The 13,542-nt window shown below is 44.1% G+C and overlaps 1 protein-coding gene across 1 annotated transcript in view; it reads left to right on the top strand.

Annotated features, from left to right (window-relative positions):
• Positions 1–13,542, top strand: part of HAPLN4 (hyaluronan and proteoglycan link protein 4) — a 31,380-nt gene that overhangs the window by 7,933 nt on the left and 9,905 nt on the right. The gene's annotated exons all lie outside the window — the stretch shown is intronic.

The following is a 13,542-nucleotide window of genomic DNA, read 5'->3' as shown; positions in this document are numbered from 1 at the left end:
TTCCGTACTGAATCTCTTGTCATGCAAGAGGGTGTATTGCATAAAGAAAAGATTGAATTCTATGTTCTGCCACACTGTACTTCAAAGATTCTTCTTGGCCTTCCTTGGCTGCAACGCCATTCTCTGCAACTGGATTGGAGAATTGGAGAGATTATTCGTTGGGGATAATCCTGTCAAAATCTTTGCCTCCAACCTGTTCTGTGTAAAGTTGTTTCTCGCCTTCCTCATTTGCCTGGCCTGCCACCACCTTACCAAGATTTCAAGAAACAGGCTGAGTCTCTGCCTCCACATTGTCCATACGATTGCCCTATCGATCTTCTTCCTGGTACCACTCCTCCTCGTGGGAGGATATACCCTCTATCTGTTCCTGAGACCAAAGCCATGGCTGAGTATATCCAGGAGAATCTCCAAAAGGGATTTATCCGTAAATCCTCTTCTCCTGCTGGAGCAGGTTTCTTCTTTGTAGGGAAGAAGGATGGCTCACTCCGTCCATGCATTGACTACAGGGGACTTAACAAAATCACGGTCAAGAACCGTTACCCTCTACCTCTTATTTCAGAACTTTTCTACCGTCTACGCGGTGCCATGGTCTTCTCCAAATTAGACTTACATGGAGCGTATAACCTCATTCGTATCCGCAAGGGAGATGAATGGAAAACGGCCTTCAATAGTCGTGACGGACATTTTGAGTATCTCGTAATGCCATTTGGTCTCTGCAATGCTCCAGCCGTTTTTCAAGAGTTTGCCAATGATATCTTCCGTGATCTTCTCTACACCTGTGTTGTCTTATACCTAGATGACATCCTGATCTTCTCTTCCAACTTAGAGGAGCATCGTACTCATGTTCGTCTGGTTCTTCAGCGACTACGGAAGAATCATCTCTACGCTAAACTGGAGAAATGCCTGTTCGAGAAATCTAGTCTTCCGTTTCTTGGCTACATTGTCTCTCTTCAGGGCCTGCAGATGGATCCAGATAAGTTGTCTGCAATATTGGATTCGCCTCGTCTTTCGGGCCTACCTATTATTCAACACTTTCCTTTAGAGGTTGATGCTTCATCTATTGGAGCGGGTGCAATTCTTACTCAGAAAACGGCAAGGGCAAGACTGTTACTTGTGGGTTCTTCTCCAAGACCTTCTCTTCTGCTGAAAGGAATTACTCCATTGGAGATTGTGAACTCCTCGCTATCAAGCCAGCTTTGGAGGAATGGCGACATTTATTGGAAGGTTCTTCTCTTCCGGTCAGCATCTACTCCGACCATAAAAATCTTCTAAACCTTCAGTCTGCTCAACGTTTGAACCCCCGCCAGGCAAGGTGGTCATTATTCTTTTCTAGGTTTAACTTCTTCATTCACTTCTGTCCAGCAGACAAAAACATCAGGGCTGATGCTCTCTCCAGGTCCTCTGACGTCATTGGTTTGGACTCCACGCCTAGGCATAGTATTCCTCCTGACCGTTTGTTTCCTGCAGCTCCTGCCGAGATTCAGCAAGTTCCTCAGGGAAAATCCTTTGTGGCCACCAGATTGAGACGCAAGGTCCTGAAATGGGGTCATTCTTCCTTGACAGCAGGACATCCTGGAATACGCAAGACTCTACTTCTTATCACCCGGCATTACTGGTGGCCCCATCTTGAACGTGATGTTTCTGATTTTGACTTTCATCCAAGTACATCTGCTTCAAGATTCCCTGTTACAAGCTCGGTCCTCGCTACCTTGGTCCCTTCCAGATTCTACAAAAAATCAACCCTGTCTCCTAAAAACTCTGTCTACCTGCTACATTGCGCATTCCTAATTCCTTCCATGTCTCTCTCCTCAAGCCTCTTGTCATAAACCGGTTTTCTCAGAAGAATCTTGTCCCCACACCTGTCTCTGGCACTTCTGACATATTCAAGGTTAAAGAGATTCTTGCTACAAAGACTGTGAGAGGTAAACAATTTTTTGGGGTCGACTGGGAGGGTTACAGTCCTGAGGAGAGATCTTGGGAGCCTTAGGAGAATATCTTGGACTGTGACCATCTCAGAAGTCGAAAAAGGAGGGGGAGACCAAAGGGGGGTACTGTTATGTTATGCGCTCAGGCCGCACACACTGGCCATGAGCTCATGGTCCCTTTACCTGCTGCTGCCGGTGGGGCTGGGACTCGCATTGCGCCCGTATGCAAGCCCCAGTCCGTTACTAACCTGGTGCTTCTCCTGCCCCAGCATCTGCCTCACTGCTCCGGCACGCATGTCCCTGTCACCTAGGGCACGCACGTACTGGAGCTTTAAGATTTAAAGGGCCAGTTCGTTCATTAGTGTGATTCACCTGTGGCTCATTTATATATTCCTTCACCCTCCTCATTTCCCTGCCGGATCTTTGTTGCCTTGAGCCTGAGAGAAAGCATTCCTGATATTACTTTTAAACCTTTGCCCCTCTAATTTAAAACTATGTCCTCTTGTGGTAGTTTTCCTCCTATATAAATATATTCTCCCTCCCTTACGTGTTGATTCCATTTATGTATATAAAAGTCTCTATCATATCCAAGCTATACATGTTAAGGTCCTTTAACTTTTCCTGGTAAGTTTTATCCTGCAATACATGGACTAGTTTAGTAGCTCTTCTCTGAACGCTCGCCAAAGTATCTATGGGGGAGATTTATTAAAACCTGTGCCCAGGAAAGTTGATCAGTTGCCCATAGCAACCAATCAGATTGCTTTTTTTTTTTTTTTTTCATTTTTCAGAGGCCTTTTAAAAAAAAAAAAAATCTCATTCTGTACACAGGGCCAGCCTTAGGGGTGTGCAACAGGGGCGCCGGGCGGCCGACACAGCTCGCACCAGGTATATGTAATTTGTATTGCCCGACGTGCAGTCCGGGCGCCGGGCAGGTAACTTCTTCAGACATTTATCACTGCTTCGGGCAAGCAGCGCTAAATGCCGGCATAATGAAGAAAACTGTGCCCTGTAGTGGAATGTGACCCTTCGCACAGGGACACAGTTTTCTGCTTTGCAGGCTGCTCCCTCTCATTCCATTCCCACTACCCTCCCTCAACTGTGTCCCTATGCAGAGGGTCACATTCTGCTTCAGGGCACAGTTTTCTTCATTACACAGGGAGATTTCACTTACCCCGCCCTCCTCCGCGTCTCTGGTTGGCTGGCCGGCCCGAGTCTGAAGAGGGACGTCGCGCATGTGATGTCCCTCCGCAGACTCGCACAGGAGGATGTCAGTGACGTCACTCATCAAGCCGACGTCGGACAGAAGAGCAGGATAGGTAAGTGTGTCTGTGTGTGTGTGTGCATGTGTGGGTGTCTGTCTGTGTGTGCGTGTGTGTGCATGTGTGGGTGTCTGTGTGTGTGTGTGAGTCCGGGGGGAGGGGGGTGGGGGGAGAACCTGCTACTACCTAATGTGGGGAACCTGCTTCTAACTAATGTGGGGAACCTGCTACTACCTAATGTGGGGAACCTGCTACTACCTAATGTGGGGAACCTGCTACTACCTAATGTGGGGAACCTGCTTCTAACTAATGTGGGGAAACTGCTACTACCTAATGTGGAGAACTATACTGCACCTAATGTGGGGAACTATACTGCACCTGATGTGGGGAACTATACTGCCAACCTAATGTGGAGAACTATACTGCACCTAATGTGGGGGAACTATACTGCACCTAATGTGGGTGTAACGCCGAGCGCTCCGGGTCCCGCGGCTTCCCCTGAGCGCTCGCGGCGTTCTGTTAACCGCAGCGCTCCGGTCTCTATCTCTGACCGCGAGCGCTGCTGTGTTCGTGCCGGCGGGGACACGATCCGCGTGTCGGCTCAGGTCCGCTCGTGGATCGCGCCCCGTTCTACTCACTCTCCCCCGGTGTCTGTCTCGTCCCGGCGCGCGTGGCCCAGCTCCCTAGGGTGCGCACGCCGGCTTTCTAAGATATAAAGGGCCAGTGCACCGCTAATTGGTGCCTGGCCCAATCTGTTCAATCACTTCCCCACACTATATTAACCCACTTCCCCTTCCTGTCCCTGCCGGATATTGTTGCCTTGTGCCCTGAGAAAGCGTTATAGTGTGTTCCCTAGCTTGTGTACCCAGACCTTCTGCTGTTGCCCCTGACTACGAACCTCGTTGCCTGCCCTGACCTTCTGCTATGTCTGACCTCGCCTCTGTCTAGTCCTTGTGTACCGCGCCAGTCTCAGCTGTCAGAGAGGTCGAGTCACTACTGGGGAACACGATCTGGTAGTTACCGCCGCAGCAAGTCCATCCCGCTTTGCGGCGGGCTCTGGTGAACACCAGTAACTGCTTAGAACCGATTTCCCAGTACGACCCGCGTCATCGCCTCTCTGGCACAGAGGATCCACCTCTAGTGTTTTCATCAGCCGCTAGTCCGGACCCTGACAGTGGGGAACTATATGGCACCAATGTGGGGGAACTATACTGCACCTAATGTGGGGAAACTATACTGCACCTAATGTGGGGAACTATACTACACCTAATGTGGGGAACTATACTGCACCTAATGTGGGGTAAACTATACTGCACCTAATGTGGAGAGCTATACTGCACCTAATGTGGGGGAACTATACTGCACCTAATGTGGGGAACTATACTGCACCTAATGTGGGGGAACTATACTACACCTAATGTGGGGGAATTATACTGCATCTGATTAAGGGGGGCAGGGGACTGGTGAAGGGGGACATGGGACTGATTAAGGGGCAGGGGACTGATTAGATATAAAAATATATATTTGTCACAAAGATTATTTTCCTCTTTGTGTACGTTTATGGAGGGGGGGGTGCCACAAGGTTAGCTTGCACAGGGCGCCTGAACACCTAAGGCCGGCCCTGTCTGTACATTTAACATTTTACAAAAACTGCAAATTTACATAGTTCGCAACTTTAACAATTACATATAAAACATATATACCTATTCATTCACCCAATCATCTCTCATACAGTGGTGCCCCCTTCTTCCTATATCTTATTATCCGTTTCCGTCTGGTGTGTTTATTATTTTATTAATATTATCTAGTTCTATACGTTTCTATACATTCCTGTATTTTAGTAAGAACTCTCTGTTTCTCCTTGAATTCTTTCCATAGTGCCCATTTCTGATGAAATGTTGTACATTCGTTCCTACCTATCGCTATTATTTCTTTAAATTTATAACAATGCTGTACCAAATTAACAACTTCTTCTAATTTTGGAACTTCTACTTGCTTCCAATATCTACAGAGAGCTAATATAGCTATTACCAAAATTTTACAAATCAAAAATCGCATCCCCACTGGATAGACTTGGGTTTGTAATAATAGCAAGGCTCTTTGTGGTGACAGATTAATTGAAATATGGGTAACATTCATTAAAAGTGATTCCACTCTGTGGGTTTTTGGACATTGCCATAAAATGTGTATGAGAGACCCTATCTTCCCACAATTGCACCAACACTCTTCTGAATTGAGAGGGAACATCTTGTGGAGCCTTTCTGATACATAGTACCAGCGTAAGTTGGTTTTAGCAATAGCTTCTTTATGTGATACTGCCAGCAGTGAGGAGTGGGTCAAGTTCATTGCATAAATCCATTCTTGATTCGTTCCTACCTATCGCTATTATTTCTTTAAATTTATAACAATGCTGTACCAAATTAACAACTTCTTCTAATTTTGGAACTTCTACTTGCTTCCAATATCTACAGAGAGCTAATATAGCTATTACCAAAATTTTACAAATCAAAAATCGCATCCCCACTGGATAGACTTGGGTTTGTAATAATAGCAACGCTCTTTGTGGTGACAGATTAATTGAAATATGGGTAACATTCATTAAAAGTGATTCCACTCTGTGGGTTTTTGGACATTGCCATAAAATGTGTATGAGAGACCCTATCTTCCCACAATTGCACCAACACTCTTCTGAATTGAGAGGGAACATCTTGTGGAGCCTTTCTGATACATAGTACCAGCGTAAGTTGGTTTTAGCAATAGCTTCTTTATGTGATACTGCCAGCAGTGAGGAGTGGGTCAAGTTCATTGCATAAATCCATTCTTGATCCGTATATTTTTGTGCCAAATCCTTTTCCCATTGTAAATATGGTCCTATATGTTGGAATATTGAACGGTTATTCATTACCCCATAAATCTGCCTTAATCCTTTAGTTGTTGAATTGTTAAAATAAGAAAATAAAGATGGGCAACAATAGTGTGGGGAGGGATTACTCACCTCCAAATAATGCCTAACTCTAAGATATCTAAAGAGTTCCCGTGATGGTAAATCAAATTTCTTCTGTAATTCTGTAAATGGTATTATATTATTTTTTATGTATAATTGAGTAATTTGCACTATGCCTTTCTTCTCCCATTCCCGCAGATCTAACTCCTCAATATTATATGATAGAAATTGCAATGGTGTGTATTCTTTATATCCTAGTGCAGGGATCTCAAACTCAAATTATCCGGGGGCCACTGGAGGTAGCAGCTAGGTGAGGCTGGGCCGCATGTGCCCATTAAATATAATGCCCTCATCATACCCCCCTCATCATCCACCAGCAACACCCTCCACCAGCAGTAGCACCCCCATCATCCACCAGCAACCCCCCCATTCCCCCTACCCCGTGTGGTAATAGCATGAGCTGACAGATGATGGGGGTGCTACTTCTGGGGGTTCCCCACATTAGGTAGACAGCAGGTTCCCCACATTAGGTAGGCATCAGGTTCCCCACATTAGGTAGGCAGCAGGTTCCCCACATTAGGTAGTAGCAGGTTCCCCACATTAGGTAGAAGCAGGTCCCCAACATTAGGTAGGCAGCAGGTTCCCCACATTAGGTGGGCAGCAAGTTCTCCACATTAGGTAGGCAGCAGGATCCCCACATTAGGTGGAAGCAGGTTCCCAACATTAGGTAGAAGCAGGTTCCCCACATTAGGTAGTAGCAGGTTCCCCACATTAGGTAGTAGCAGGTTCCCCACATTAGGTAGAAGCAGGTTCCCCACATTAGGTAGAAGCAGGTTCCCCACATTAGGTAGAAGTAGGTTCCCCACATTAGGTAGAAGCAGGTTCTCCACATTAGGTAGAAGCAGGTTCCCAACATTAGGTAGAAGCAGGTTCTCCACATTAGAAACACAACAAGAACGTGGTCTCAAATGTCAGGAAGTGCTCGAGCCCAAATGCTGGTGTGCATTTATAAGGAATAGCAAGTCCTGCACTTGTGGTCTGTTGCTATGGGCAATCCCCAGCAAAAAATGCATACAATGGAGGATGTCTGCAACCAACCACAAGGACCAACATATATCATCCATACCCGATGAATGGGTGTGTGGATGTGAACATAGAGAAGTACAGAAACACAACATAAACATAAATGCACTGGTGTGGTGGATGTAACAATGACATTAGCTAACCCTCAAAACTGATGTAAAATTGAGACTTTAGCCAGTATATCCTTATATGAAGGACATACCTGAGCCCGCATACCACGCCAAGGTTTCTCAAGTGATGCGGGACCTAACCTAAACCTGCCTGTGCATGATAAGCAAGAAAACAGGGGAAAATGCGCAATTACAAAAGCTTTTGGTCCGACTTACAGACTGCTCCCAGTGTCAACTCCAGTGTGTGGTCACACAAACAATGGGAGGGAGGAAGCAGGCTATAAGCCCCACCTAAGTAGGCTGATGAATTGCCGGCCTCACAGGTGCATCTAAATGCTACCTATACATGATAATAAAGGCGCATTGGTATATTATTACAAAACAAACACAACAAGAACGTGTACTCAAATGTCAGGAAGTGCTCGAGCCCAAATGCTGGTGTGCATTTATAGGGAATAGCAAGTCCTGCACTTGTGGTCCGTTGCTATGGGCAATCCCCAGCAAAAAATGCATACAATGGAGGATGTCTGCAACCAACCACAAGGACCAACATATATCATCCGTACCCGATGAATAGGTGTGTGGATGTGAACATAGAGAAGTACAGAAACACAACATAAACATAAATGCACTGGTGTGGTGGATGTAACAATGACATTAGCTAACCCTCAAAACTGATGTAAAATTGAGACATTAGCCAGTATATCCTTATATGAAGGACATACCTGAGCCCGCATATCACGCCAAGGTTTCTCAAGTGATGCGGGGCTTTTGTAATTGCGCATTTGCCCCTGTTTTCTTGCTTATCATGCACAGGCAGGTTTAGGTTAGGTCCCGCATCACTTGAGAAACCTTGGCGTGGTATGCGGGCTCAGGTATGTCCTTCATATAAGGATATACTGGCTAATGTCTCAATTTTACATCAGTTTTGAGGGTTAGCTAATGTCATTGTTACATCCACCACACCAGTGCATTTATGTTTATGTTGTGTTTCTCCACATTAGGTAGTAGCAGGTTCCCCACATTAGATAGGCAGCAGGTTCCCCACATTAGGTAGAAGCAGGTTCCCAACATTAGGTAGAAGCAGGTTCCCCACATTAGGTAGAAGCAGGTTCCCCACATTAGGTAGAAGCAGGTACCCCACATTAGGTAGAAGCAGGTTCCCCACATTAGGTAGTAGCAGGTTCCCAACATTAGGTAGGCAGCAGGTTCCCCACATTAGGTAGTAGCAGGTTCCCCACATTAGGTAGAAGCAGGTTCCCCACATTAGGTAGGCAGCAGGTTCCCCACATTAGGTAGGCAGCAGGTTCCCCACATTAGGTAGCAGCGGGTTCCCCACATTAGGTAGCAGCGGGTTCCCCACATTAGGTAGGCAGCAAGTTCCCCACATTAGGTAGGCAGCAGGGTCCCCACATTAGGTAGAAGCAGGTTCCCAACATTAGGTAGAAGCAGGTTCCCCACATTAGGTAGAAGCAGGTTCCCAACATTAGTTAGAAGCAGGTTCCCCACATTAGGTAGTAGCAGGTTCCGCACATTAGGTAGTAGCAGGTCCCCCACATTAGGTAGAAGCAGGTTCCCCACATTAGGTAGAAGCAGGTTCCCCACATTAGGTAGAAGCAGGTTCCCCACATAAGGTAGAAGTAGGTTCCCCACATTAGGTAGAAGCAGGTTCCCAACATTAGATAGAAGCAGGTTCTCCACATTAGGTAGTAGCAGGTTCCCCACATTAGGTAGGCAGCAGGTTCCCCACATTAGGTAGAAGCAGGTTCCCAACATTAGGTAATAGCAGGTTCCCCACATTAGGTAGTAGCAGGTTCCCTACATTAGGTAGTAGCTGGTTCCCCACATTAGGTAGAAGCAGGTTCCCCACATTAGGTAGAAGCAGGTTCCCCACATTAGGTAGAAGCAGGGTCCCCACATTAGGTAGAAGCAGGTTTCCCACATTAGGTAGTAGCAGGTTCCCCACAATAGATAGTAGCAGGTTCCCCACATTAAGTAGTAGCAGGTTCCCCACATTAGGTAGCATTTTCAATTACCCGCCTCCCCCCTGACTCACACACACAGACACACACACACAGACAGACACACACACATGCATATACATAGACAGACACACATACACATGCACACACACATAGACAGACAGACACCCATACATGCACACACACATAGACAGACACACACACATGCACACACACACGCAGACACATACACATGCACACACACACATAGACAGACACACACATGCACACACACACACATAGACACAAGCAGACAGACACCCACACATGCACACACACATAGACAGACTGACACACACACACACAAGCAGACAGAGAGACACCCACCCACCCACACACACACACACACACACATGCACACACACATAGACAGACAGACACACACACGCAGACAGACAGACAGACAAACACACATAGACAGACAGACTCACACACGCAGACAGACAGACACACACACACACATAGACAGACACACACACGCAGACAGACAGACAGACACACACACACATAGACAACCTTACCTGTCCTGCACTGCGCTTCTCCTCTCCGGAGTAGTGAAGAAAACTGTGTCTTGAAGCGTTCTGTGTCCCGAATAGCTGAGGAAAGTGCTGAGTCACTGTGCTGAGTGCTGAGACACTGTGATTGGTTGATGGGGGGGCATGTGCAGTCTCTGCTCAGTACACAGAACTGCTTCAAGACACAGTTTTCTTCACTACATACCTGGCGCAGGCCACAAACTTTCGTTCCGCGGGCCGCAAATGGCCCTCGGGCCGGGAGTTTGAGACCCCTGTCCTAGTGAGATTTGTCCTCCTAGTTTATGACATAGATTCCAACATCGTATGCCATTTTGCATTAGTGGAGTTCATATCTATAATTTTTCCTCTATTCCAAAATGGGATGAAGAACAAACAGCGAGTATCTCTATTTTTAACATATGTTTGTTCAATCTGTACCTAATGGATCTCATAAGAACGTGTCCACCATGCCTTAGTCTGTGCTACTACAGATGCAATATAATAATGACAAATATCGGGTAGGCCCAATCCCCCTACGGCTCTATTCTTAGTCATTAGTGAATAATTTATTCTCGATTTATAGTTTAACCAAATGTATCTATAAATCATAATCTTTACTTTCTTAAAAAAGGTGATTGGAATCATGATTGGGAGCGACCGGTACAAAAAAAGAAGCTTTGGCAACAGCATCATTTTAAAGGCCGCAATTCTTCCCAGCCATGAAACCTCCACTTTCTTGTATTGTTCCAGTTCATAGTGCAGTTGTTTGAGGAATGGTATATAGTTGATCTTATATAATAAATGAAAAGATTTTGTTATCTGAATTCCTAAGTATTTAATTTGTGTTGTCTGCCAATCTAATTGATATAAGAGTTTAAGAGAAGTTTCCATTGTTTTTGTGAGATTGATCGGGAGAGCTTGCGATTTAAATTTGTTTAATGCGTAGTATGAAACCATGCTGAAATTTGATAACAAATTTAGTACTATTTCTATAGATTTTGCTGGGTTCTCTAATGTCAAAATAATATCATCTGCATATAAAGAAGATTGTATGAATTGATGGACCTATTTTAACACCAGATATCTTTGGACTGGTTCTGATGAGTTGAGCTAAGGGTTCTATTGATAAAACAAAAATTAAAGGGGATAGGGGACAACCCTGTCGGGTCCCATTAGAAATTCCCAAATTTTCAGACATAGCTCCATTTGTATACAATAATAATAATAATATATAATAATAATGCGCTTATTGCTTTCATTGCCCCCTCATCAAAGCCATTTCAGAGGCCTTTTTAAGAATTTATCTGATTGGTTGCTATAGGCAACTTGTCAATTTTTCCTTTGCACATGTATTTATAAATTTTTTTTTTATATACTTTTATTATTATTTTAACATTTTACCTAGAAAAGGAGTAGCTGAAGACAATCCCCCAGAGTAACAGCAAGTAGCATCCACAGAGTGTAATATAACAACAAATAATAGAAGTAAACAAACCCATCCCCTCCCCCCTTCCAAATAAAAACTTGGTTATAAAGAAATGCAATTTACACAGATCCACAAGGCTAATTATCAAGGCGTTAAGCCGTAGAATGGTCTAGCAATATATATGAACCGCGCTTTAAGGCTGTTGTGATTCCCGACAGACTATATTAGCGCCAAAAGGATCTGACACCATAGCCCATCATCTATGGAATTTAGAAGAGGTGTATATATGGATATATATACTGATTGCGTATTTTCTCAAATCTGGACTTATATAGTTAGTTAAACACTAAATAGTTGTAAATAAATTGATTTATGTGTTGGTGGTGTAAGGTGAAAGAAAAGGATGTGATATATATATATATATATATATATATATATATATATATATATATCCAGGTATATCACCTGAGTATATGTGTATGTAGAAAATGTGTATAAATATTAAGTAGAAATTACAATAAGTGATTGGGTGATGTGAGTGGATAGTGTATGGGTGGTAAATAAGTGATTTAGGAGAATTCAATATATTTCAATATTTATTTATAATATAGTGACTATCTACCCCTGCAGGGCCCTTGCATAGGGTAGAATAGTACAATTGATAGTAAAATAGTTTAAAATGTATAACTTTTAATTAAAAATAATAAAAAAATTATAATAAAGCTTATAAAACTTATGCACATATATACATCTATGGAATTTGATGCACAGGTTTTGATAAACCTCCATATCTGGACATACGGGAGAACCTGCAAAGGAAAAGTTGTCCAGTTGCCCATAGCAACCAATCAGATGCTTATTTCATTTTGCAGAGGCCTTGTTAAAAATGAAAGAAGCAAGCTGGTTGGTTGCTATGGGCAACTGGGTAACTTTTCCTCTGCACAGGTTTTGATAAATCTCCCCCACGGTATCCAGTACTGCACACAATACTTCAAGTAAGATCTCACCAGTGCTCTGTACAGTGGAAAAAACACTTCCCACTTTCTACTGCTAATACCTCACCCTATACACCCAAGCATTCAGCTAGCATTTCCTGCTGCTCTATTACATTGTCTGCCTACCATTAACCCCTTAACGACCCAAGACGTATATTTACGTCCTGCGCCGGCTCCCGCGATATAAAGGGGGATCGCGCCGCGATCCCGCATCATATCACGTTGGTGCCGGCACTCATCAACGGCCGGGACCCGCGGCTAATACCACACATCGCCGATCATGGTGATGTGCGGTATTAACCCTTTAGAAGCGGCGGTCAAAGCTGACCGCCGCTTCTAAAGTGAAAGTGACCCGGCTGCTCAGTCAGGCTGTTCGGGACCGCCACGGTGAAATCGTGGCGTCCCGAACAGCTTACAGGACACCGGGAGGGCCCTTACCTGCCTCCTCGGTGTCCGATCGACGAATGACTGCTCCGTGCCTGAGATCCAGGCAGGAGCAGTCAATCGCCGATAACACTGATCACAGGCGTGTTAATACACGCAAGTGATCTGTGCAAGAGATCAGTGTGTGCAGTGTTATAGGTCCCTATGGGACCTATAACACTGCAAAATAAAAGTAAAAAAAAAGTGTTAATAAAGGTCATTTAACCCCTTCCCTAATAAAAGTTTGAATCACCCCCCTTTTCCCATAAAAAAATAAAACAGTGTAAAAAAATAAAAATAAACATATGTGGTATCGCCGCGTGCGTAAATGTCCGAACTATAAAAAATATATCATTAATTAAACCACACAGTCAATGGCGTACGCGCAAAAAAATTCCAAATTCAAAAAAAGCTTATTTTTGGTCACTTTTTATACCATTAAAAAATGAATAAAAAGTGATCAAAAAGTCCGATCAAAACAAAAATCATACCGATAAAAACTTCAGATCACGGCGCAAAAAATGAGCCCCCATACCGCCCTGTACATGGAAAAATAAAAAAGTTATAGGGGTCAGAAGATGACATTTTTAAACGTGTAAATTTTCCTGCATGTAGTTATGATTTTTTCCAGAAGTACTACAAAATCAAACCTTTTTAAGTAGGGTATCATTTTAACTGTATGGACCTAGATAATAATGATAAGGTGTAATTTTTACCGAAATATGCACTGCGTAGAAACGGAAGCCCTCAAAAGTTACAAAATGGCGTTTTTTCTTCGATTTTGTCACACAATGATTTTTTTTTCCGTTTCGCCGTGAATTTTTGGGTAAAATGACTGATG

This window comes from Hyla sarda, chromosome 1 (genome assembly GCF_029499605.1).
Source record: "Hyla sarda isolate aHylSar1 chromosome 1, aHylSar1.hap1, whole genome shotgun sequence".
In the NCBI taxonomy this organism is placed as follows: domain Eukaryota; kingdom Metazoa; phylum Chordata; class Amphibia; order Anura; family Hylidae; genus Hyla; species Hyla sarda.
This window is presented reverse-complemented; position numbering and strand designations above follow the sequence as displayed.